Genomic DNA, 27,148 nt, shown 5'->3' with positions numbered 1-27,148 from the left:
TTATCCAAAAATGTGTCTTCCGAATTCAAGAATGTCTGAAACGTGGAGATTCGTCAAAATCTCGAGTTCGAATGTTTTGACGATTACAATACTTTATACTACGTATATGAGAAAGTCGAAACTCGCCAACCTTGTAATTTCTATTTCGAAACATTTAATTTATTCTTTGTAAACTAAATATCCCAAAATATCTACATTTTCCAACATTATTTTAAACAAAATCAGGTATTTAATATTCAAGAGTTTGACGAGCAGAAGTTTACCTGTTTCTTAAGTAAATAATCTTAATATCCTCTACTCCCTAAATATTTTTTTCTTTTTGAAAAATAAGAACAAAACATCACACGCAAAATGAGCATTAGTCTGTAAAAGGCGAATACCTTTAAATGCAATTGTTCACAGCACATGGAAATATATTTCACTTCGCCAAAAATTTGCTTGACAAGTTTCAGTAATTAACTGGATTTTCAAAGTTTAATAATCAAAAAACACCATTATTTTCTGTTTTCCTAAAACGTGTTCTTAAGTGCTTTCTTAAAATTTTAGTGAAAGAATCTTGTTTAGAATAATTTCATTGGGATACAATTCCTGTCTTCATTTTTGACTCTAGAGCTAAAAATAGAGCAGTTTTGCAAAAAGATATTACTTTGGACTTGAAATATAATTCTTGTCCTCCAAAAAGATGCGTTTAAACATTCATCAAAATGAAATACTATTATTTTATTTCCGATTTTAAATTTAATGCAATCACTCCCTGTGACGTCACAGATATGAGATACATTTAATGCGCATGTCATCTAAACTCAAATTATGTACTTGCGCCTGTCTTATAACAAATTATTACCATATATTTCATAAAATATTTTTACAACTTAAAAAATAAAAAGTCGATGAATAAATTCTACAGAATTTTAGCATTAATAAAAAAGCGAAAACAAAGTTCTGATATAAGAAATAGTAATATATTATTAAAGAAAATGTAAATAAAAAGAAAAGAAATCAAGAAAAATTATTGTTCCAGACAGAAAAAGAAACACTCTTAACTTTAAATTCAACATCAGTTCCAACGGGCTTTACAGATTTGAAATTACCGCCGTCCTGCCATAAGGGTAGCCCGTCTTCCCCGCGACTTGGGCGTCCCGGGTTCGAGTCCCGGTTCGAGCATCGTTGTTCTTCTTCTGCGTTCTATCCGTGAGGTGTGTAAATGTGCTCCCCGTTAAAAAGGGGCTGTGCAAGCGAATGTGACGCATGAAGTAACTAAGTCGTACTCTTGACTTTAGTTGGCGCTACTGAAAAAACAAGAGCCGCTCGCTTGGCTTAAATCACTGACAGAGCAGCATTCTTCAATCAACAAGCGTTAATAAAACTACAAGTTGCTCAGAAAGTAAGCGAATTTTCATTCCGTGTAACACTACAAGCCAATTTTTATCTTAATTAAAAAAAATATTCATAAGTATATCTACATTTCTTCACTAAAAAAGCACATCTAATTTAATGCAAAATAAAGCCTGAATAAATAATTTAAAATTATAAATTTATTTCTTTTTACTATTTAATTACAAAATGAATATAATTTTTTTTTCTGATTTTGTTCTTATGAGATAATAAAATGAGAATATTTTTTGTTTTTCTCATTTTGTTAATGTATAAGAAAGCCTTTTGTAAGCTTTCTAAGTAACGTTAAGAAGAATTTTATAGCAATAATCATTACACATCGCCAAAAAATCTTAAACTGAATGTTCGCCAATCTCGCCAACAGTTTCCTGAATCTCACCATCATTAATCATCATCATTAATTTTTCACACTTTGTTAATGTATAAGAAAGCCTTTTGTAAGCTTTCTAAGTAACGTTAAGCGGAATTTTGTGGCAATACTCATTACAGATCACCAAAAAATCTTAAACCGAATGTTCGCCAATCTCGCCAACAGCTTCCTGAATCTCTCCATCATTAATGTCATTCGCAAATCCTTCCTACAAATATGAATATTTTTCATTTGCACTTCATCCTTTTTCCCATGATTTTATCTTTTTTACGCGATATACCTTTTTAATTAATCACAAAAATGAAAAAAAAAAAAAAAAAAGGACGGAATATATTTTCACAAAGTTTTAAAAAGTTTCTCTGGCATGTACTTCAGATTTAAAAGACAGAGCTGCGTTTACTCATCTCTCTTTGTCTGAGTTGTTCTATGTAAAAGAAATGGAATATTGTGCGGAAAAAGTTATATTTTCCCTAAGAATTAAGCTAAAGGGGAAAAAAGCACCTTCCTGAAACACAGAGTTTAAAAGAAAGCATAAACTTTCCCTTCTCAGATAAGATATGAAGATGAAGAGCTTAGCATATATTTAAGCAGTTTTTTTCTTTATACTTCTTTTTTCATCTTCACTTCAAGGAAAAAAATTCCCGGGCCACACAATGTTGAATTTCTTTCATGAAAGAAAAAAAAATGATATTTCCTATGGAAATATGAAACAAGCTTTTCTTCGTTTTAAAGATTTGTTTTCTAAAAAACTATGACATGGTCTGTGTTATTAAAGAAGATACAAAAACGAATGGACAAAAAAAATAATTATTTGGCAGGGATTTACTTATTAAGAACTTTATTTACTTATTAAGAACTTTATTTACATCCCTGTAACACTTAGACAGAGAGAAAAAAAATATTTTCTAACCATAAAGAAAACATCCCATAAAAAAGTATTATTTGATATAAAAATCTGGATTTTCGATATATAAAAAAAACCAAGAGCGAGTTTTCAAGTAATAAAAAAAATTGACATTTTTATTTAATCTTTTTAAATTCTGCCAATCTAAATAGGTTTAAAGAATAGCTTAAAGTCATGTTTCGCTTGAGAAAAAGTTGTAGCTCAATTTATTTTCAATATCAAATACTTAACTTTCTGCTTAAATTTTAAAAAAAATATTGGAATTAAATTTTTCTGTTTTGTTTACATTAACTCTTAAAGAATACCTAATATTAATATAAAACATGTTAAGCTTTAATTAGATTATAATCTTCTAAAAATGCACATAAAAGTAAATATTTGAAATTATAAATCTTCATCATTTCGCCTTTAGTATAATGAATCGAAATTGTCAGAATCGATAGAAGATCAACTACTAATATTTACAAATCATCTATTTTACTCGCCTTAAAATTGCCTTCCATCAGTATGCCCACTGCAAATCCCTTAAACCCATATATTTTTATTTACGAACTGACCACTGATACTGATAATCATACAGGTAGTTAGACTGAATTAAGAAAAACTGACATGATAAATGTATTATTAATTAAGCAATTAATTAATTAGCTTAATAAAGTGTATAACAAAATAACCTTTTGATTCTTGGAACTATTGCGAATAATACCACTTTTCTTAATGGGAAAAGAATTACATTTCAAATTCTTGTTACGCATTTTTTTTCTCTGTTTTATTGAGTACGTGCTTCTCTTATTTGTATCTTAATACTTGGCGTATTCAAATGAAACCCTTTGCTAGAAAATTCTATAAATACATTTTATAAAGTAGTTTCTTAGAGAGAGAGAATCCATTTCTACTTAATTGTATTTTCTCCGAAGTCAGAATTTGCTTCTGTGAAGGGTTCCCAAAAAAGGGAAGAATTTGCTTCTGTAAAGGGTTGATTGCAACTCCCTGGTGGGAACTGATTGAAGTTTTAATGGATCGTGATGAGATCTGGAATGTATATGTATTTTTTCCCACTTTGCAAAAATGTGATGTGGATTTGAAATCTTCAGTAAGTCATACGGTAGCAACACGACAAAAAAAATATAGCGCAATACGCAAACAAGAGACTCGTGTCGAATGATAAGAAATGAGGAAATAGAACAAAAAAACCTTTTCAAGGTGCAGATGATGCTTATATATCAACGAGAGTAGTTTCCTCAAAATTTTCTGACATACTCCCAATAAAAGCGTTATGTCCTTTTCTCCAGCATAAAAGCTTGTAGAGCTGGAGCAAGTTCGTAAATATCAGGAGTTCTCATATTTTTATTTTCAAATTCTTACATATCAGAAGTGTATGCTTCTTAGTACAGTAAAGAAAACGTATATTTGTATGTTAATTGCATGACACTGGAGAATAAAAGTTCCAATATATCGATCATTGGTGTGAATCTAACGTACCAAAATTTCATATATTTAAATCAGTGTGTTTTTGAGTTATTTTATTTACATGCACGAGAAAGTACAGACCGATTGTTGATTAATCTCTTGACAAAGTTGGTTCAGAATTTTATTTAAAAATCTACTTTTTAGATGCTAAATATGTGCTCCAGAATTTATCTGTCCAGCGATTTCCGTTCAGTTGTTATCGAGTTCACTTTTACTCGGACAGACATACTTTGAATGTATTTTGTTCAATCTTTAATAGAATCTACGAATTTGGTTCTGTCTATTGCCAAATTTCATCAAATCTTTTAGTTGTCAAGTTCATAAACAGACATAAATCGAAAATGTCTTTCTCAGACCCAGGAAGTTCTGAACCGTGGAGATTCGTCAAAATCCGGAGTTCGAATTTTTGACGACTAAATATTTTCCCTTTGTAAATTTTTATGTACGATAAAGTAAAAATTTGCTTTTTACATGTAATACATGTGTTGTGCTGCTAGATCCTTACATCTGCGGCTTATCTTAGGATTACGTTTCCATACAAGATCTTAGATCGCAGCTACTAGATCAGAAACTCCGTTTTTCTATGAATATTCAGTGATTCATTAACTTTTGTGTAAATATTTATTAATAAATATTTGTGTAATTATTTGTGTGTATGTATTGTAATTGTATTGGTGTGTTCTACTAATTTGTGTAATTATTTATTGTATTTGATAATCAATATTTTTTCATAAAATTTCCTTTTGGGCCCCTAAAACCACTTTCGTTAGGGGAACAAGAGCATGTACAGTTCATCGCTAAAAAAATATTGAACACCTCGAAAATGAAATTAGATTTCTCAAAGTGTCTCGAAATAACATAAAGGTTTTAGAAAACGCGATTGTAATAAATCGTTTGCAAACACATGCGGATTACTTTATTATAAATCTTTGTTAGTAATTTAGGAAACTGTACACATCAAAAAATTGTAATAAATCTTTATATTCTGCTTTTTTGAATAGACGGCGCAGAAGCATCACTTTTTTTTTTTTTTTTTTTTTTTTAGCTTTGCAATATACATTATTGAGATTTGGCCTTCTAATAGCCACAAGATATCGTCCTTATAGCGAATTGAATTGGGTTATTTTAACTAGTTAACTATTTCGGCCTCTTAGGAAAATACGTATCTAAATTGTCATATATATATATATATATATATATATATATATATATATATATATATATATATATATAATTACCGTATAAATATAATAATCAACATGGAATAAACTCGTTATAACGCAAAATGTTGTACTTTTCCCATGGCGCGAGTATACTCGTCAAAAACAATTAACTGGTTACTTCTTACCACAAGGTAATTGTAAAAATTTGGTCATGCATCTGTATTTAGAAAAAAATCGCAATAATTAAAAAACGCGATTGATTGTCATTAAATGAATATTTCCCTTTGAAAAATTAAATCAAACCTTCAACCATTCCATTTTAAAAATACACTCGTCGTCGAAATACAATAATTTGAATGTGGAATAAATGTGAGTTAGTAGTATACGTAATAATTTATGTACACATCTAACTCCCATTCCATTTCCATTGACATTATCCAGAGATTGCTCAATCTACATTCTAAATATCGCCAAGGTTGAAACACAACCCGATAAGCAATTCGCCAAAGCTCTTCAAACGGTGTCCTCGCAACGTAATTTGCAACTTCCGACGGGTCTCCGGTCCGTCGCGAATTGTTCAAATCCGGCAGAGATTGTAACGAGCTCTTTTAGGGGTTATTCACCGTGAGGGGGATTTCATCATTTCAATGTTTTCAGTCCGGATGCTCGTTAAGCAAAGGTGTTTGAGCTCATTTAGTTAAAAGGGGTTTGTAGGGGCTTGGAATTTAAGTTGCCGGAAAAGGGATATTGTTTAAATTTTGTGAGGTTTTTATTATGCCTCTGCATTTTCCCCCCCTTCTTATGAGAGTGGCGGAGAAAATTAAAAGTGGCATACCTTTGTTGAAACCAATAAATAGGATTGAAGACAACCGGATCTATACTTCTTAGATTCGTAAAAGAGATCGAAACGGAAAGTTAAATGAAATATCCGTAAATTGCCAGCAAGTGGTTTTTAAGGTAGATTGAAGCAAATTTTGGAATGGAAAAACTTTGTCATTTGTATACATATTTTTGCACTTTGTTGGTAAAGATAACGAAATTTTATTGCTAAATATTAGCAATAAATAATTCAATAATATTTTTTTTTTAAATAAAAATTTTATTTTCTGGAATATTAAGTATGGAAAGAGTGGGTGCGGTTAATGTTCGAAAAATGCGAGCTCGGTATTTTTCTCTGCGGTATTTTTTCTCGGTATTTTTCTCTGAAAGTTTTCTCTGCAAAGCATGAAACAGGCTGACGAGTTCGAAAAGTATATTTTTAGCGTTATGTCTGTCTGTCTAGCTATATCAAAGATAACTCAAAAATGTTTTGAGCTAGATAATACTGAGTTAACCACAAATTTGTAAATTTCTATCAAATTTTGTACAAATTCCTTTCAAGTTTCAAGGACACCATTAACATTAAGTGATTCTGCCATACTATCAAAATTTCTTCCACCAATTCAAAACTTATTTTTCGTTTCTAGAAAAATGCCAAAAGGACATATTGTTGTAAGAATTTTCAGCAAACCCAGTCACTTGTATTTTAAAATTTATTGCCTAAGATATTGTTTTATCTTTCAGATAAAAGAATAAATAAAATGGTAGAAAAAAATAAGATTTGCTCAGACTCCACAGATGTATGTGAAAACATATGAATAAAAAGGACTTGCTAGTTTTAGATAGGGTTACCAGAATTAAAACTATCGTGAGGAAATTATACAAGAGGATGAGAAAAAGAAAATTAAACTTCTAATTATCATTGAGTAGTTCAGTAAAAATTTATACTAACATTCTTTTCAACGTTAAGTATTTAATACATCAATAGCTAAAAATAACAGCAAAAAAAAATATGATTGATATGATTTTCTGTATAAGCTTCCCCAAAGCTTTTATTGTTATTTCTGAGCCTTTGAAATTATTAACTAATATCAGCTTTTTAGTCAAAAGTAATAAAAAAAAACTTAGCAAAGAACTGCTTTAGGATAGGGAAATAATTATCATGACCTCCAGAATGAGGGAGTTGTAAAATAAAGTTCAACCACACTTCACCACCCCTGCCGGGATTCGAACCCGGGACCTTTGGATTAGAAGTCCAACGCGCTATCCACTGCGCTACAGGGGCCACATTGCGGTGTATATTTATATTAACGACATAATAAATTTTTCAGCGTGTTAAGTAGCTTTTATAGGCGTACTGCTTCCTCAATTATAGCAGCTGTTCATTTTTTCTAAATGAATCCTCGTCTCTTTACATGAATTCCTTTTATGGCTTTTTAGAGGCCTGCTATAACAGTCAAGGTGCTTAAACAATTAATCATATTCTTGGAATACGGCCATCTCTTCATTCTTTCCTTAAATAGAGTTAATTTTATCAATTTTTTTTCTCTCTATGTAATACTTTTTATATGCAAAATAAAATCGATTGTGTTTCTGAAAGAATAAACTTTCTTTTTAATCACCTTGAGATGCAGCTTAAGATTTTTAGGGATTTTCAGTCTCCATCCTGTATTTAGATAATGTAATTTAACGGTCTGAAATTAAAAGTTTCCCTTATCTGGTAGCCTTAACCACCTGTTTCAGTTTGCTTTCTTGTATATGAAGTATACAAAGAGATAGTATTATAGTAATAAAAAAATAAGAATTAGACGAGTTGCCACTTTTCTGACTTACAATTATGACTGTCTGTCTGTAAACATAACTCAAAAATGCTTCGGACAGATAGAGAAAATTTATTACTCGATTTTATTATTAAATTTGAAAACTTCTATCTAATTTTGAAAGAATAAATTCAGCGGAAACAAATCTGTCTGTCCTGGTGTCCGAGTGCAAATGAACATGATAACTATAAATAAAATATAAAATGCGGTACATAGATTTAAAATCTAAAATAATAGATTCCTTTCAAATTTCTAACCAAATCGGTTGAAAGGGTGACCGAATGTCTGTCTGTACTTCAACATGCATGTAAATGATATAGTTTAAATAAATGAAATTTGGCGTGTGGTCTTGAGATTACAAATGCAATTCTATGTCAAATTTTGAATTTAATCTGTCGGGAAAAAAAAAATCCAAAATCCAAATTCGTTTTTGGAGGTCTTAACCCCATGCCATGAATTATTCGCCAAAAAAAATTACCACCCGATAGCGTCATTAAAAATTCTACATTCACGCCAAAAATCAATATTTCACAACTATTGTTCGCCAATGCCATGCAAGACAATAGCGGCAATAGTCTCGTCGCACAATTATGTTTCGACGGATTCCATCTCATTAAAGGGTGAGACGCGGAACGATGTGCGCATTTCCGGTATTCACCTTTGACCTTGGATTTCCCTCCATTGAGTTTACTTCATTGTTAAATGTAAACATCTCCACCTTCCATCTTTCCTCTCACCCTTATTTTGACGAATTGAACCCATCCTAACGTATGCGCAAAAGCGCGGAGGGTTTTACAATCCGTTGTCAAACAGTATTCGAGAAAATTTTGAGGAGACCATTATCGACGGTTAAAATCTGCTTATCACAGAGAGGGCGTTTTAGTCTTCAGACAAAAAGTTTCCAACCCCCAATGCAAAAGAAATTATTTGAAGAAGACATTATCCTTGTGACTTGATGGTAAACGTCAAATATCTTGAATGGTCCAACACCGAAGCATTTTTTTTTAAAGTCATATTTTAGGCTGATTCTTATTCAAAGTGTTTTAACTGAAATATCTGCAATCATATGGCAAGGCAAAAGTTAGGTTTTCTTTAAATACATTTATAACACAATTTCTTCATAATCAACATTTTTTTTTTTTTTTTTTTTGTCCAAGAAAAATTCATGGAACCTAATTTGAATTTAGAAAGATTTCATTTATTAACAATAACAAAAAAAAAAAAAAAAAGTTAAAAAACCTTGTGGATTGGGATAGCCTGGTTGGTAGGGCGTTGGATTCGCGTTCTTAGGGTTGTGGGTTTGAACCCCGACGGATGAAGGCCCTCCGTGCACAGGGTGGATGGCATTCATATATAGATAGATCGTAGCCGCAAAGTCCTCCAAGTCGAGAGAGCACCACTGTGGGTACTGGATCAGAGGCGATCGTTCTCTGATTCAGGCCTAAATTACGATTTGTGAATGAAATGCATACATGAAATCAGTCTTGTGAAAAGAGTTGTGACGCATGAGTAGCTGAGACGTAGATGGCGCTACTGAATCAAGAGACGCTACAAACTCTGCTCAAAATCGCGGACCTTGTCAGAGGGCATGTCTATGACAAGTGCCTTAAGCAACAATAAAAAGAATGGATATTTCATTTTTATTCTAAACAAAAATAAGCTATTAATACTCAACTATTTCATGAAATGAGGTTTTTTGGATTCATGAATTAAGACGCTGCATATTTTTGTGTTTCAAAAGCATTTTTTTTAATTCATTTCTTCAAAAAGTAACATCGACATCAAGCAAAAAGTAACCCAAAGTGTGCATCAGTCTATAAAAGATGCATAACTTTAAATGAAATTATTTATCTCATTCGAAAACAGGTTTCCCTTCATTAAATATCTGATCTTCAATTTTAAAAATTAGACATGTGGTGGTAATATTATAAGCCAGATAACAACTTCCGGAGAAGAGAGTACTCTTTTGTCTAGTGGTTATGTTACTCGGCAATGAACCCTAACGTTGCGAGTTCGAACCCCAACCCGCACATTGGTGACCCGGACGTGATCTGAACACGCAATTTCAAAAATGTATAATTAAACATGTTCTGCTTTTAAAAATTATGTTCTTTTTTTTTAAAATAATTTTATTAGGATATAATCTTTTACATATAGTGGCATATGTTCATCTCAGACAAGAATAGAGCTACAAAATATATTGCGAAGTGCTTGAAATACAACACACACTCATCATTAAAAAACTGCCTTGAAATAATTATAAGCAAAAATTCCAACCTTTACTGTCAGGTATATTCTCTACAAATCTTAACAACTTTGATCCTACGACATGAATAGTTTTTTCAGAGAAACCGAATAGCAGAAACATGATCTCATTACCCGCTTTTTAATGACATTATCAACCTACTTTTTTTTCCCACATTGATTTGTCAAAAATTAGAAAAAAATTTCCTTTTTAGCAATAACTAGCTGACATTTTCCATTATATGATGATAACTAAAAATGAAATTATGTAAACGATATTTTAAAAAATTAATATTGCACATTTTTTTTCGTGATAATGATATTACCAAGATAAATAAATAAAAATGAAAAACAAGTAAAAAAGAGGGAGATTCAAATTAGAAAATTTACTGCGATGATACTGTTATAATTTAAATTTCATTAATTTTTTTTATGACTCTTTATTTTTGAATTTAACTTCTTTTAAAATCAGCGAAGGAATAAATTTTCTTCTCCGAGGATTTCCTGCCGGGGATTGGCAAAGAAAATCTTTCAAATTTTCAAGATAACAGGTAATAAAACATCAGTAAAAAGAAAGGCATCTTGATTTTCTCATTTTAAGTACGAAATAAATATTCCAATAATAACCTAAAAAAAATGGAAAAATATAATGGATTTAGAATATCAGATGCAGAGAATTTTGTTTTAATTCTTAAAATTTTGTAGTAAGCTACTTTTTTAATGTTTTAAAAATCAGTTAATTATATCAGAAGTGAAAAATAAATATCGTTAGAATGACAATTGTTTATTCTTTTCGATGTACAGATTGTACTGTATTTTTAAATAATTACAAATGATATTACAATCAAATGCATAAGAAAAATCATCAAAAAAGACAAAAAATGTACAGCCGAGATGAACACACAACAGCACACTACAGGAAACAGTAGCCCACAATTTTGTTATCGGTAGCAACAACGATCACAGCGCACAAAGCGACCAGACAGAATTCAGCAGGAGAGGGAGTCTTCGGAGCTTCGCTCTACGGTCTTTCCAAACGGCTGAAATTCTCCACTTTCTCCTCGCTTTAGCTGTATTCAACTGTCGACTCACTACTACATGACTGGCTACTCCTCACTCGATTTGATTCTGCTTCCATAATAAACACCAGGACTCGGCACACAGCTCAGTTCGGCAATCGCTTAGCTCCACACAATGCTGGACTATTCCACCGTTGCTTCGTTATCCTCTCGATGACTCGTTACTTATTTTCGACTCCAACTCCGCCTCACTGAAGCTTGAGACTGCCGTCCTTTTATAGTTCCCGGGAGGCGGGCCGAGAACCTTCTGAGCCAATCAGGCATATCTCAGGTCCTATTGGATGGATCGTTAAAATTCTCGAAGTTTCCAGCATTATCTATTTTGTCACCAAAGTCGCCCAATACATCACCAAGTTGCCAAATGGTCGCCAAGCTCTGGGACTACTAGCTCGGCACCCGAGCAGCACCCAATACAGATAGTTGTAAATTGATCGTTCCGTTGCTGGGAATATTAACGGTGCTGGGAAGCAGCATTAAAGGTTTGTAACAATATTAATTTATTTTTCAAATTACAGTTAAATATAAGAAAATTAGTAATTAAATCCGTATTCCTCAAAAATAAAAAAATGGGAAAAAATTAACATATGACTAATGGGTGATATTTGCACTATGAAAATAGCTTTAAGCTTTCAAGATACATATTGACTTGACAGACAAAGCAAAAATGAAATAATAAAATGCTTTCTGTTTATCTTTGTTACTTTCCGTAGAATAAAACGCTGGGCTTTATAAAATTAATTTGAAAATTATATCTACTTAAAGTCAGAGACACGCGTAAAGCCGTGCTTCAAATATACTTAGTCGTTAATTATTTATTCTCACTTATCCCATGTAAAAATACCTTTAAGTGAAAATCGTTGATCGTGCTACAATTAACACAGCGTTTTTATGCCAAACTTCAAAATTCAACAGTTTTTCATTTCAATTACTGTTGGACGTTTCCACATGCAGACAGGCGTACATATTTATTTAACAGAATTGGTATAAAAAATAAAACTATTCTGTGGATTATATTCAGGACAACCTGATTAAATGACAAGTAAAAAAAAAAAACAAAAAAAAAGCCACTCTAATTAGTTCTGAAATTTAAAATTTGAAATGAATTAATATTTAATTAAGCTTTAAGTAATTAATATTTAATTAAGCTTTAATTTACAATTAAATCCTTGGCATATTTAGGGGAATAAATTCCTTTAAATGGGCATTTCAAATAATCTCAAGCTACAGGCTTCGATGTATCAACCTATTGTCAAAGAAAATATTTAAACCTAATTTATAGCAATAAAAATTCAGAAAAAAATTATTTTATTTTTACAAGTAAGAAAAATAAACCGTTTGCAAATATTTATTTTCAATACTTACTCCTTTTTTTTTTTTTTTTTTTTTTTTTTACTTGCAGTTTTTTTTTCCCTTCCAACCGGTGTGCAAAAGAGGGGGAAGATGAGAAAAAAAAAGCTTTTCCTTTTTTTCTTTTTTTTTTCTTTTCCTCGTCCCAGCATGCACGCTTGAGTTTGCTATTAATGAAGTTCTTATTTCGTGGAACTGTAAGAGTGGAGAAGAAAAAAAAATGATTAAAAAAATTTCCTCTGACCATCAGCCAAATATGTTTTGTGTAAATAACACCATTTTTCCAGCCTGCAGAACATTAAAAGCGGCCCTACACCCACACTTTGCCAGAATTAAGGCATTCTGCATTTTTTTAATCATTATTATTGTTGTTTTCATCCGAACGAATGATGCCAGCAAAAAAGTTATAAAATTCATTTTAACGTTTCATTCCATGCAGCTATAATTACATTTTTCTTAAAGATAAATGAAATGGACGAATAAAGAATTATTTATGTTTTTTATATATGCTGCATTGCTTAGGTATGGGAGTGAATGATGATTTTTTTTCGTCCCCCCCCCTTTTTTTTTCCTTCTTTTGTGAGAATAAATAGCAATTTTATGAGGAAGGGGGGGGGATAATACTCATGTGAATGAAACTGGCAATATTAAAAAAAAAATGAAATCATAAAAAAAATCTATTAGAAAATGAAAAGAATTATTATCAAATTCGAAATTTCAAAAGAATGAATATCGATGGATGAAACGAATAAAAAAAAAAATAAGTTACTTTATTTGAAAAAAACCTACAGCCTTCGTCAGAATTATTGCTAAAAAATCATTTAATTAGAATTTTTTTTTTCATTATTAGATTTATCTGGTGTTTTACTGTGCAAACATAAAATATTTGTAAAAAAAGTTTATAAATATTTTCAATTATTTGACTTGGACTTCAGATAAATTATTGATCTGGCAGCTAAATAATTGTGTATTTTGTCAGTAGATGGCTTAGTACGTTCTTTTGTTTTGTCAACATATCCACAATGCAGGACATGTTGATAAGACAAAAGAACATGTATATGTAATGATATTTTAAACTCTTAATTCAATCCAAATTAATTTTTAAAAATTTATCTTAATTTAGCCCATGGTAACTTCATTCTTAAAATCCTCTCTTATTTCGTGATCCAATTCCACTTTCAGTTTAATTAATACCTTTGTAAAAATAATACGCCATCAGTACTACGTATCAAATGAAAGCGATATCTTCGGTGCCCTTGAAAAGGTGTCAAAGGTCAACATATGTATTGAATTAGCCCGTGGCCGGAAATCCTATGTTAAGGATTTCCGACCACGCGCTATAAGACTAGTGATCATCTGATCGTCCCATTTTTGCTTTCATCCCTTTCTTCGTTACTTCTGCTTTTGTGCAGCACTGCCTCTGCTTGTAAATAAATTGCTTTCCCGAGATGGATATTAAAGAGAGAATAAAACGTAATTAAAAATAGAACGTCTCGTCTGTGTCTTAAAACTTGCATTCTGTTTCAACCAAAATAATGTTACAGATTATTTAGTCTACAGGATTCGAAATAATATTACATATATATATATATATTCGTATGTCTACCTTTAATTATAAGAAAATTATATCGATTAGTTATTTAGCTTCATTTTTATCGTACTTTAAAAGTGGAAGAATAGGATACACATTGCAGACACTTTTTTTTATTGATTAAGGTATATTCACAGAATACAAGAAGTTATGTTATATATAAGTTAAGCTATATATGAGAATGGTGCCTTGAAAGAAAGGCAATGAGAAAATTGGTTTGCCGAATTGCATTCTGGTGATTTATTACTAAAAAATGCTCACCAATATGGCAATCCAGTTAAAGTTGCTGACTGCCGTATCAAGAATATTATCGACTCACATCGCCATAGCACAACACCTGAAATTGCAGAAAAACTCAATATATCTTATACATGCAACAAAAAATCTTATCTGTTGCATTCAAAAAAAGTTTAACAGATTGGCTATGTATATAGACACGATTTATGGGTCGCTCATCAGTCTCTAAAGAAATTCATTTGATGCAACTCATTGAAATCTGTTATAAGTTTCTGAAATGCAAAGAAATGGATCAATTTATTAATTGCTTGTGATGAAAACTGAGCAAGGTTAGTCAGAAAAGATTGTAATGAACCACAAAAAGACTTAACTGCCGTTTTTGTGTGATTATGAAATAATTCTGCTCTTAAAACTTTTACAAAGAAGCCGACCAGTTAATACTAATGTGATGGAAAGCTTATAAGTCAGATAACAGCTGCGAAACACAGGCAACTGCTTTTGTCTTGTGGTCTTGTTACTCGGCTGCGAACCCCAAGGTCCCAGGTTCTATCCTCGCTCATAACAATCCGACACACTAACATCTGCGTTCAATAACTTATTAAAGTGAACAATGCAATTCAAGAACTGCGGCCAGAATTGGCAAATCCTCAAGTAAAGTTGTTGTTTTACAGTATGATAAAGTATAGTCCTACACAACCTTGCTTCAAAAAGCTTTGGAGCTAGGCTGGGATACATTGTCTTTACCACCATAGAACCTTGACCTAGCAGCTTCAGATTTTTTTTTTTTTTCGTGTAGATGTAGATGTAGATGTGTAGATGTAGATGTTTAGATTTCAATGTAAAACTTCTTAAATGGCAAACTTTTTAATGATGACATAAAATCGCATTTAATTCAATTTTTTGTTTCCAACAGTATCTTTCAGAGAGCATTTCTCTAGTCTTATCATTGAATATTTGATTTATCCTCACAATTTCGATCAACAAATCATACTTGAATTTTTTTTAATATGATAATGATTATAGACTAGTATTAGCTGTAAATTATGAGGGGAAAAACTTGATTCGCATTATACGACATGCAGGATATAAAAATCGTTTAAAATTCTGTACATGACAGGCTGGTGGACTTAAACCTATCAAATTGGAATTCAATCTCTTCTTAAGTAATAAGAGCTCCCTGATACCTTTTCAAAATTTTAGATTTTTAATCTATACTTATAATAAAGCTCAATGTGTGTGTATGTGTGTGTGTGTTGGCGCTCTACAGGCCAGGTCATTTGACATACAGCTATCAAATTTGGTACATGTATACCTTAAAGGTCGGAAATGTGCACCTGGGGTCCCTTTTCTTTGAAATTTTCATTAGAATTTTAATTATTAATTAAAAACTAACTTTCCCGCCAAAAAAATCTTCCATTTTCCCCACCGCCAAATGTGTAAGGCTTCAGTTTTTTTTTTCTCCCAACAGTAACGAGGCTAGGGTTAACGTTTTTCGGCGGATTATTTCAAACGATTCTGTTTATTTTCTTAATGTTTTATGCATTTAAAATGAAACATTGTTAATTAATCCATGTTTCAGATTCATTCTGAAATACTTTTGAATTAAAATAACACAGAATAAGGGAAATTAAAAATGTATAATCTGCATAGCGTTATCCCAACTGGCGTAGAAAAATTCACGCATTTGTGTTACCTAACTGGCGAAGAAAATTCACGCATGCGCATTGTTCTGATTGTTGTCGTGACAACCACTATCAACGGATGATTTAAATTATTTTTAGGTTAGTTGCATGCTTTTGTAAGCAAATTGTATTTATGTTAGTTATATATTTTTTGTATATGCTTATAGTTTTAAGTACATCGTTTTTTAAGTAGTTTTTTTTTTAACCTGTTTTCAATTATTTAAATTATTTTTAGGTTAGTTGCATGCTTTTGTAATTAAATTGTATTTATGTTAGTTATATATTTTTTGTATATGCTTATAGTTTTAAGTACATCGTTTTTAAGTAGTTTTTTAAACCTGTTTTAGACCGATTATTTTAAACGATTCATTTTATTTTCTTAGTGTTTGATGCATTTAAAATTAAACATTGTTAATGAGTCAATCTGTTCATGATGAATCTGAGAAAATTTTGTTGACAAATTCTTGAGATATTACATAAATTAAGAAAGATATTCTTTAGTGCCCATAAAGTTTAAACGCTCAGTGACTCTATTATCAGTAATCATATTATCAAAAAAATGCTTTGTTTCAGTAAAAAATATTATTATATTAATTGCAGATTAATCATTTACACTTTAATTTAAAACATAAATTCTACGAGGGGGTAACAGAAAATTAGAGAGATACATATCACGTTATGACTGAAGGCCTTTATAATATTATGAGTGAATTATATGACTATCAAAATTTGAAGTTTTAAAATATTTTGCTGAAGAATCTATTAAAGTTGGAATTGCCTAAAATATTTAATTATTAAAATTTTAACGAACATTAAGATTGGCGAACCGGCTGGTCGCCAAAGGCGGCTAGTTAAAAATAAATCGAATTATTAGTAAGACAAATCAGCAACTTTGGGACATATTATTGGAAGGGATAAATATATGACTTTTAAATTTTAAAAATAAACATTTCTCTGATACTAGTTTTTTTTTCATAGAAATTTTCCTCTGCTTTTAGTAATTATTTTATGTTTTTTTTTAAATTTTTAGATAATAATAAAATAATTTTTTATATATTTTTTTAACTTTAACTTTTTTTTATATATATATACATCAAGAGAAAGATTCCTAAGAAATTCGGACTCAAGATTTTGACGAATCCCCGCTTTTCAGAATCCTTGAGTCCAGAAAACTCATTTTGGGAATCATGTCTGTCTGTCCGTGAACAAAATAATTCAAAAACGGTTTGGGCTAGACGGATGAAATTTGATATAAAGATTAAGCACTAAATTTCTGAATTTCTATCGAATTTTGAAAGAAATTCCTTCAAAGAAAATCCAGCTGTCCGAAATAAATCAACACAAAAACTAGGTAAATAAAATTTGGCACAAAAATTCAACATTTCAGGTGTTAATATCTATTAAATTTGGAACCAAATCCATCAAGGGGTTAGCCGCCATCGATTTTCACTTTCACAAGCATATAAACACAATTACTTAAATAAATGAAATTCGACAGCTGATCTTATGATTACCGTTGTAATTAAAATTTTGATTTTAATCATTCAGAAAAAAAAAAAGCTTGCAAAATACACAATCCTTTTTTTTTTTTTTTTGTATTTGTATATTAATCATATCCCATCAATTAATCGACAAATATCGCAATCTAATATTTTTTTTTCGTATCTCTTGTTCGCCAATGGCATTCAGATATTAAAACAAAAATACATTTATAAGAGAGTATACGGGAAAATTTCGGTAAGACCCCTCCCTTATAAAATGTGTTTGTTCATAATTTGTCAATGAACAAACACAAGGTGGACATATAATAAATTTCCCTACTTAAAAGTATCTGAAGATCCTAATGAATGAATGAAACTAAGTTCCACATGCAGTCTGTGGAGGACATGGAGAGATAAATTCACATACAAATGTCCGAGGCGATATTTTATACACAAAAATAATGTCAACATTGAAGATGTAAACCTAATATTGTGAAATGTCCGAAGCGATATTTTATACACAAAAATAATGTCAACATTGAAGATGTAAACCTAATATTGTGAAATGTCCGAAGCGATATTTTATACACAAAAATAATGTCAACATTGAAGATGTAAACCTAATATTGACTAATAAAAGAATATTTTTCTGAGTTTCATATTTCATGGCGTACGTTTCCGTTTGTGCATTTTTTTTATCACTCGAACATTAATGAATTTTTTCATAATTCATTTTCCATGAGTTCGTTGAAATTATTAAATATTTTCATTCCCACAGCGTCGAAATATCTCCTATCTGTGAACATTTGTTACTATATGGTGTGGGTGTATGGTGTGTTGGAACTCCACAGGCCAGACCATCTATCTTAGAGCTACCATAACTGGAACATATATTCTTTGGAGGGTGGGAATGAACACCCTAGAGCGAGTTTGTGCAATTTTAATTGGAATGTTAAGTAACCAAAATAGAGCAACATGTGGGTCTGTTGGAACTCCACAAGTCAGACCTAACTTAGACCTACCAGAACATATATTCTTTGGAGGGTGGAAATGTACACCCTAGAGCGAGTTTTTGCAATTTTAATTAGAATGTTAAGTAACCAAAAATAGAGCAACATGTGGTTGTGTTGGAACTCAACAGGCCAAACCATCTAACTTAGAACTACTAAAATTGCCACATATATACTTTGGTGGATGGAAATGTAACCCCCTCAGAGCGATTTTCTGTAATTTTAATTAAAATTTTAATTAACTAAAAGTAAATCTACATTTTCAGGTCTCTTTGAGATAACTTCCAAAAATATTTTTGCTCAAAAATAATTTTTACATCATTTTTAAATTTAATCATATTACTTCATTCATCATATAATTTCTTCTTGAATTTTGGCAATATTTTTTGTGTAATTTTCAGAAATAATTTTCATTGTTACAAAGGAATTCCCTCCATTGTTAGTGTTTTATTAAATATTTAATAACTCTTATGTTTTTGTGGTTGAAAAAGGCAACGAAACGATCTCATAAAGCAATCAGAATAAAAATGAAGTGAAGTGATTAATGAAACAGTAACACAAAAAGGATAAAAAAATCATTCATCTGGAGAAACATTATTTATCCTTTCCATTCTGCTAATAGTGGTAAATAAACAAACAAAAGAAAAAAAATGAAAATCCGTTTCCCATCAATAAGAGTTAGTTTCTGAAGGGAGAGCGAACTCTTATGAGAAATTTTAATATGATTGTCATTCTAATATGTCAAAAAGTGACATTATTATAACAATGCATTATACATATAAAAGTATGAAAATTGTTATAATTATAAGTGAAAAAAAATATCCATACTAAATGTTTCATAAATTAATATATATAAAAGGTGAACTAAAAAAACTGTCATATCAATAAAGAATGAAAGTTTAGCATAGTTATATAAACCCGTTTTAAACTAAGACTAGGGCTATTTTGAGATTGACCTCATAATTCTGAACCGTGATCAGATGACGAGGACGACATATGAGTTCGCACCCCCTCTCTAAGCTTCTACACCACACCAGTGGGAGGAGATTTAGCTCCGACGGATTTAACGTGCACTACCACAACCCCCGATAGACAAGGCCTCTGCGGGTTTCCGTGACGTCACGACGAGACGGCACACTCCATTCCCTTAACGTCAAGTCTCTGCGCGCTAGAGAGTGAAGAGAAATTACTTTTCACTTGTTAATATCATTTCATATACTTCCATATCATGCAATTCAACACACATATATTGTAGAATTCATTAATAATTAAAATGCAGCCGCTTTCCACATCACCCTGGAGGTACGGTGCTTGGTATGCATTACCTTTTTTGCATTAAGTGCAGGGCAGGTTTCCCAGTAGGTGTATCTCCCTTAGATTTAAAACTATTTTCTTCATTCACTACATCATTAAAAATTATATCTGTTGCAAAATATTTTTGATTAGAAAATTTCAAAATTTCTTCTTCATATATGGTACATAAATTTTTAAATTATAATATAAAAAATACATTTGCAATGCCTTTGTTGATTAATTTCAAAACAATTCCATACAATAATGGTTTTATGAATATTTGCCGTGGCGTCAACTCCAAGAAAGCAATAAAAAGAATATTTCACGAAACAGTATTATATTCAAAAAAATATCCAATAAATCTTTGAAACATTAGAAGAGCTTTCTTATTTAACTATATATTTTATCATTACTTTGTTAGAAATATCTTTACTAAATTTATCAAATTTTCTTTCCTTTCCGGTTTTAGAAGAGCTTTTCAAACTATCATGTAATTATTCAATAATGCATTGACTGCAGACCAGATTGCCAATCTATAAACATTTTCCGGTTTATGGCCATTATGCCTTTGCCATAATGATGTACTTCTTCTTCATTCACTACATCATTAAAAATTATATCTGTTGCGAAATATTTTTGATTAGAAAATTTCAAAATTTCTTATTCACATAAGGTATAGAAGTTCTGAATTATAATCAGAGCCGGCCTTAAATATAAAAGAGATTGGGTGGAAGAAACCATTTGGAGCCGCAATTTTTTTTTAAGTAAAAAAAAGAAAAATTATAAACATTATATATAATGCTATTTCGTGTATATTTGTTAAATGAATTTGTTTTTGCTTTTAATTACTTCAGAAAAATCACCATTTTTTTTCGATGATTTGTATAGCAAATGCTTGTAAGCTTCTTCACGCCTTGACCAACTACACTTCTTCCTTACTTTTAATTTGCTGAATTTAATTTGAAATTTTTTATATTAGTGATTAAATTGACACATTTTTAAATCTACCTTCTCTCTGTACAATAACAGTATCAATTGCTGTGATATTTTTAATACCCAAATTCTTTAACTTCATCTTCTTTTATTTCGGAATATGACCTTTTTCTTTTTCAAATTCGTGTTTTAAGAAAATTTTCTGAATTATTCAAATTGCATTCTATCACTTTTGATTCATCTAAAAATGTGTTGAATTTTGTACTTAAATTTTGAACTTCAGTTTTAATTTTACTGATCAATTTAAAAGCCGAATAAAAAACAACTGTTTTTAGTTGAAATAGTTCACTGATAGTGTTAATTTTGGGCAATATTGAAAACTATACTATTAAGTATAAAATAAATGGTATTTCTTTTATTGATTCCAATATTTTTTACTTCGCATACCGCTGTACTATCTCTATTTACCTCAATAAATTCTTCTAGGACATTACAAATTTTTTCAAACTGTGTATACATTGCTTTAACTGAATCCATTCTGGCTTCCCAAAGGGTATAAAAAAGCATATAGAAGTTTTAATATCCAAAAAAAAAAAATACAATATATACTGCTGGAAATGGTATCACAAATTAATACATTTAAAAAGTATGATGTGCAAGACATATAAATTACATGTGGATTTAGAGCAACTATTCTAAATTGCAAAACTTTGTACTTCCGTTTCGTGTTGCTATCTTTGCCTTACGCCTATCCTCTACAATTCATAATATTTAAATCCAGCTCACTTAATCTTTTCAACAGAGGTTTTGTTAATCCTTCTCCAGTCACAATGATTACTTTAATAACCCCTATAAACGACACATTTATATTTAATATTTTCTCTTCAATATTTTCATACCTGATAATGACTGAAGTGCCTTTGTTCTTAATGGGGAAAAATCAAGATTATATTCCATTTGGTTACTGCTGTACTTGGATGATTTTGAATAGACTTTAATTTTGCTAAGGATTTCATTTCATAATGCAGGAATATTTTGTTCATTTGATCGCAGTGCTAAATGATGCCCAATTCTAATTTTCGAATTTTTAATTCTGTTTATATGATTTATTAGCACAGTTTCTATTTACTGAATTATTCGATTAAACATACAAAAATTTCTATTATTAGGAGTTTCTATTATTTTCATGGTTTCCACGAAATGAAAGGTTATTACATGATAAATATATGGAATTGCTCCAATCACTAGTCTCGGATATTTAAGAGGGGCACTTAATAATTTTCCTGACTTCGAATAAAATAGACTAGTTTCTCTTTCAATATCATTTTTTTAAATGTAATTCACAGACCTACAGTAAAGGAAATTATTCGTAAATATTGACTTCCTTTAATGTTTAATTTAAATACAGTAACAAATATACAACATAAAACAATATATAATTATTATTGTTTACTCTCATGCTTTTATCGTTATGTTATATAATAAAATTTAACTATATAAACGTAATTATAGATATAATAGTAAACAAAGCATGTAAATATAATTTTATTTCTGGATTTTCCCTATGAAATGTTGATGACATGTAAGCGGCACAATTTGGCACCTGAGATGGAATTGCTCCAATCACTAGTCTCGGATATTTAAGAGGGGCACTTAATAATTTTCCTGACTTCGAATCAAATAGACTAGTTTCTCTTTCAATATCATTTTTTTAAAATGTAATTCACAGACCTACAGTAAAGAAAATTATTCGTAAATATTGACTTCCTTTAATGTTTAACTTAAATACAGTAACAAATATATAACATAAAACAATATATAATTATTATTGTTTACTCTCATGTTTTTATCGTTATCTTATATAATAAAATTTACCTATATAAACGTAATTATAGATATAATAATAAATAAAGCATGTAAACATAATTACGGCAAATATTATAATTATTATTGACAATAATTACAGACATTATTACCTGTATTACAGCATTTTATAAAATAATTCTTTTCATAATGCACTTGATTAAAATCACGAATAATGGATATTACTGAGCTGTTAAATTTCTAATGTGAGAATAAATGATTTTTCATTTAGAAACATTAAGCATTAGTTTAAAATAATTAAATAAGCTTACCCTACTATGCTGCGTCGGATAAAATCCTTCACGATGTATGGCACTTAACCATTTCTTTTTAAGCTCTTCATTTTTAGGAAGGGCAAAAACACTTACTCTTGGGCCATTCCTGTAATTTCCATTACAGTTTGGAACACAACAGATCAAAGGCATTTCTATTCCTTATTTTTAGTAATCCAAATGATTTTTCTTGCAAATAAGAAATGGCGCTTACTGTCTACTGAAACACAGGAGGGCCACTGGCTAAAACATGGCGTGTGAGGAAAAGAGTTCGTTTCTTATCAGTAAACTTGAAGAGGGTGAAATTCCTCCCTCGGTCCCCCAATTCGCACCCACTCGTGTAACCTCTCGGAGCGACGTCATTACTTTCTGTGACGTAAGTTTTCCGGCCTTGTCTAACGGGGGTCGTGGCACTACATGCGCTTACGCGATAGTTTTTCGTTGGAATCAAGTCTCGAACCTGGAATCCTTAGGTGCCGAATATAAGACCTTACCACCAGGTCCCCGCGCCAAAAAAAAAAAATATAATAATAAATAAATAAAAAAAAAGACAAATGTTACAATTTGTGCAATATCGCAGACAGACGGAAACCAAGACACTCACTGCAGGAGGACTTTAACTGCTCAATTTTTTTAACCATAAAAGTAGAAGAGTCTTTCTTTGGACTCTTAAATATTCAGATAATTATTATACATATAAAATGACATTAATTTTTTTTTTTATTTGTAGAATTAATTTAAAAAATAAATTTTGAATGTAAGAATTGCGAAATAAATCTGCGAATTAAATATAAAGCGAGCAAACAAATAATTATTTAAAACAGCAAAATAATTACTCTTATTTTAATCGCAACAGATTGAATGATATGCAATGAATCACAAATTTGAATTGATTCGGATAAGTTTGGTATGTTTAAATCATTTGAAAAAGAATTTGATTCTGTTCTAAAAGAATTTTTCCAAATTATTTTAATAGTTTATGAAGAGAAAAATAAAATTAAAAAGGGCACTGGCATGCAATTTGACAATGGTACCTAGGATTTTGTAAAGAACAGAAAAAAAAAGTGTCAACTTCACTACGAAGAAAAGAAAAACAATTTTAGAGAACAGAGTTATTTTTAAATGAAATGAATTCTACGACATCAGAATTATTATCTATTACATGTTCGTAGCAAAAGCTCGTAGATTCCTTGCTTGTTCATTTGTTTTCAAAAATTATGCTTACGGTTACTCCTCTCCTTTTAGCATACGATTTCCGTCTTTCTATCATTCAATTACGAAACCGAATGCATTTTTATCTATAATTTAATAAGCAGTTCAGGCATGGCGCCATCTAGTGACAAAAAATAAAACTACTTCCTTAGCAAAAAGATTCAAGAATCTATTGTTAAATCATTTTTAACAAATACTCTTGTCTTTAAAATTATGTATTTAATCCAAAGTTATTGTTTGCTTTTCATTTCTCTTACATACTGATCTGTACACCATTCTTTATAGTTAAAAAATTATAATGAATCAAAAAAATTCAGAAAATCGTATCCACAATAATATTTTGATTATCACATCGTGTAAATACATATCAGAATAGATAGAGAAATATTTTTGAAATTATTTCTTTGGAGTATTTTTATTTTTAAACTATCTTTTCAATTGCTCTTCAACACTAGATGCTTTTTGTGAATTCACAATAAAAAATGCTTCCCAACGCCACTGTTTATTTCATTATTTTAAATGTAAAAATACAAATTTATTATCAGCAACGATTGAAAGAAAATTATTTAAAACACTTAAAGGCTATTTTTCTATCCATATCAAATGGGTAACGTATTTAACATACATTTTTTCACTAAAAATAAGGTTCTTTTTAAAATTCTATTTTTTAAATAATTTTCTACATAATAATATATTTTATATAACTTTTATTTCATCTTCATATATAATTTGTTCATAAAAAAAACATTAACAGATTTTAATTCTAAGTTGTTCCATAACAACAGTTAACATAACGTTTGGTTTTCCTCGAAGAAAAGTTCCCTCAATAGGTCACCAAAATGGCAAAAAGACGCCTTCCCCAGGTGAGGATCGAACTCACAACCTCGGCATTACTCGCAAGTACTGCATTATAAGTACCGCGCGCTAACCAGTTGCGCCACTGGGGACACACCAACAGATCATTTGTTAACAAAGAGACGTACGAACATTTGACGTCATGAATGCCAAAAGTATAATTCTCGCTGTTTTTTGAGCGTCTGCATAGCCAATTGGTTGTTTAAATAGTTCGAATGATGGATGCATAATAACAGACTGCAAGTTATTTAATTCTGTATTAATTGTATCTAAATTTATCTGAATTTAAAAGGTATTTGATTTTGAAAGAATAAATAAAGTGAGTTTATGTAATAAATTGGAGATAAGAAAGGAAACTGAAACATAAAATAAGAAATTTTAATAATGATAAACTTAATATTAATGATAGTATTATTTATTTGTACAAAACCGTGATCTAACTTGAAATTATGACACATATCGTTATTCTAACCCTAATTTTCCAAGGCAAGCCATATATATCTCAACATAAATATATATAAAGACGAATGTTTGTTATTTGCATGTCTTTTATAAAATCTTCAATTTTTGTTACTGGTGCTTTTAATGAGAAAGGATACTTACAATTTTTAAAATACAAAATTTAGTTAGTTTTTGCTCTTTTTCAGCTTATATCTTAATAACATACTATCACACAGAAATAATTTTTACACTATTTTTGAAATTCAAAAAAATTATTGTTTTAATGATACAAATCTCAATTTGCATAATTTTTTTCTAATTTTAATAAATGTTTCCACTTTAATTAGATACACAATCTGTAATTAATATTATTTTTGTTAACCAGGAAATTCAAACTATTTTAATTATTTCTTTAAATAATTCCATCTCGTGCGTTTGCCAATGTCGAACATAAGAACTGAAAAAAAAAAAAAAAAAACATTTTTTTTTGGGGGGGGGGGCATTATTTCCGAAGTGGAAATTTTATTTCCACTTTTATTTCGCGTCTTATAAATATTTTTTATAAATATTTTCATGTGCCGTAAATTTGTAATAGACTAATTACATTGAGTTCATATTTATTTTATCAAATATAACAAACTGAAGATCAAATAAATATATTCCATATTAATAATTAAATAGTTAAGAAAGCGATTAATGTGGTTGAACAAACTGGATACCACAAGCAGCTGATAAAATACAAATTTATTTAATAACTGTAAAATACGAAAATATAACGTGAATTTTCTTGCTTTTTTATTGTCAAAATTGTTGACAATATCTTTAAACAAATCTATTTTAGGACTTACCGTACCGTACCAAATACCGTAAGATTTCTTTATCACAAACAGCTTATCGCTGATGTCAGATAAATTTTAATCAGTTTGAATTACAGTATGTTAAGAAGTAATCCAACGCCAAGTTTCTTATCGAATTGCCGGCAATGCGTCCTCCTGAAATTTCTCAACCGTACAAAATCGTTTGCCGGTTTGGTGTGCATGGCATTGGAAATGCTATCCTTTTTTCTTTACTTTTTTTTTGGGGGGGGGGTAGACTTTTAAAATACATGTCTCTCTCTCTCTCTCTCTCTCTTGCTAATAAAACATTCTTCTGTTTTGCTTTCTAAATTTCTGCTCTTTCTCTCTCCTGGCTTTCTAATGCACGATGAATACTTGTATGATTCATGTAGTGCATATCTAATTTATTAGTAAATATAACATTAATTTTATCACTACTAAACAATGTTATTTTGTATAGTGAAATACGGCATGAAAATATCACTGCTGAAACGTAGAAGTCAAAGTCACTCTGTCTTTATTCACTTTTTTGCAGAAAGATTTCTCTCGTAGGATTCGTCTTCCCACCCCTCTTCTGAACTATTCGGATAACAGAACTTCTAATATTTGGGGCTCTACTGAACATAAAAGAAACTGCGTATTTGGATTGATAGAGCTCTGGACTTTAGATTTCAAATCAATCTACAAACCTGCTTGAAATTTGTTACTTTTTAAGTGTAAAATTTTTATAAGTGTGCAATTTCAGGTACCCAATTCTCTTATTTCGTTAAGTTAATTGGTAACCTGCCCACTTCCTTCTAAGCTTAAAAATTGTAAAGAGAAAAAAAAAAA

At 30.3% G+C, this 27,148-nt stretch overlaps 2 non-coding genes across 2 annotated transcripts; both read right to left on the bottom strand.

Annotated features, from left to right (window-relative positions):
• Window positions 1-7,333: 7,333 nt before the first annotated feature.
• On the bottom strand, window positions 7,334-7,406 carry Trnar-ucu (transfer RNA arginine (anticodon UCU)). Its single transcript has one exon. It is a non-coding gene; the product is annotated as a tRNA-Arg (tRNA).
• Window positions 7,407-25,040: 17,634 nt separating this feature from the next.
• Trnai-uau (transfer RNA isoleucine (anticodon UAU)) lies at window positions 25,041-25,132 on the bottom strand. Its single transcript is given in 2 exon segments — window positions 25,041-25,076; window positions 25,095-25,132. It is a non-coding gene; the product is annotated as a tRNA-Ile (tRNA).
• Window positions 25,133-27,148: the final 2,016 nt, after the last annotated feature.

Source organism: Argiope bruennichi, chromosome 5, assembly GCF_947563725.1.
Source record: "Argiope bruennichi chromosome 5, qqArgBrue1.1, whole genome shotgun sequence".
NCBI lineage: Eukaryota > Metazoa > Arthropoda > Arachnida > Araneae > Araneidae > Argiope > Argiope bruennichi.
Note: the sequence above shows the minus strand (reverse complement) of the source record. Positions and strands in the feature narration are given on the sequence as shown.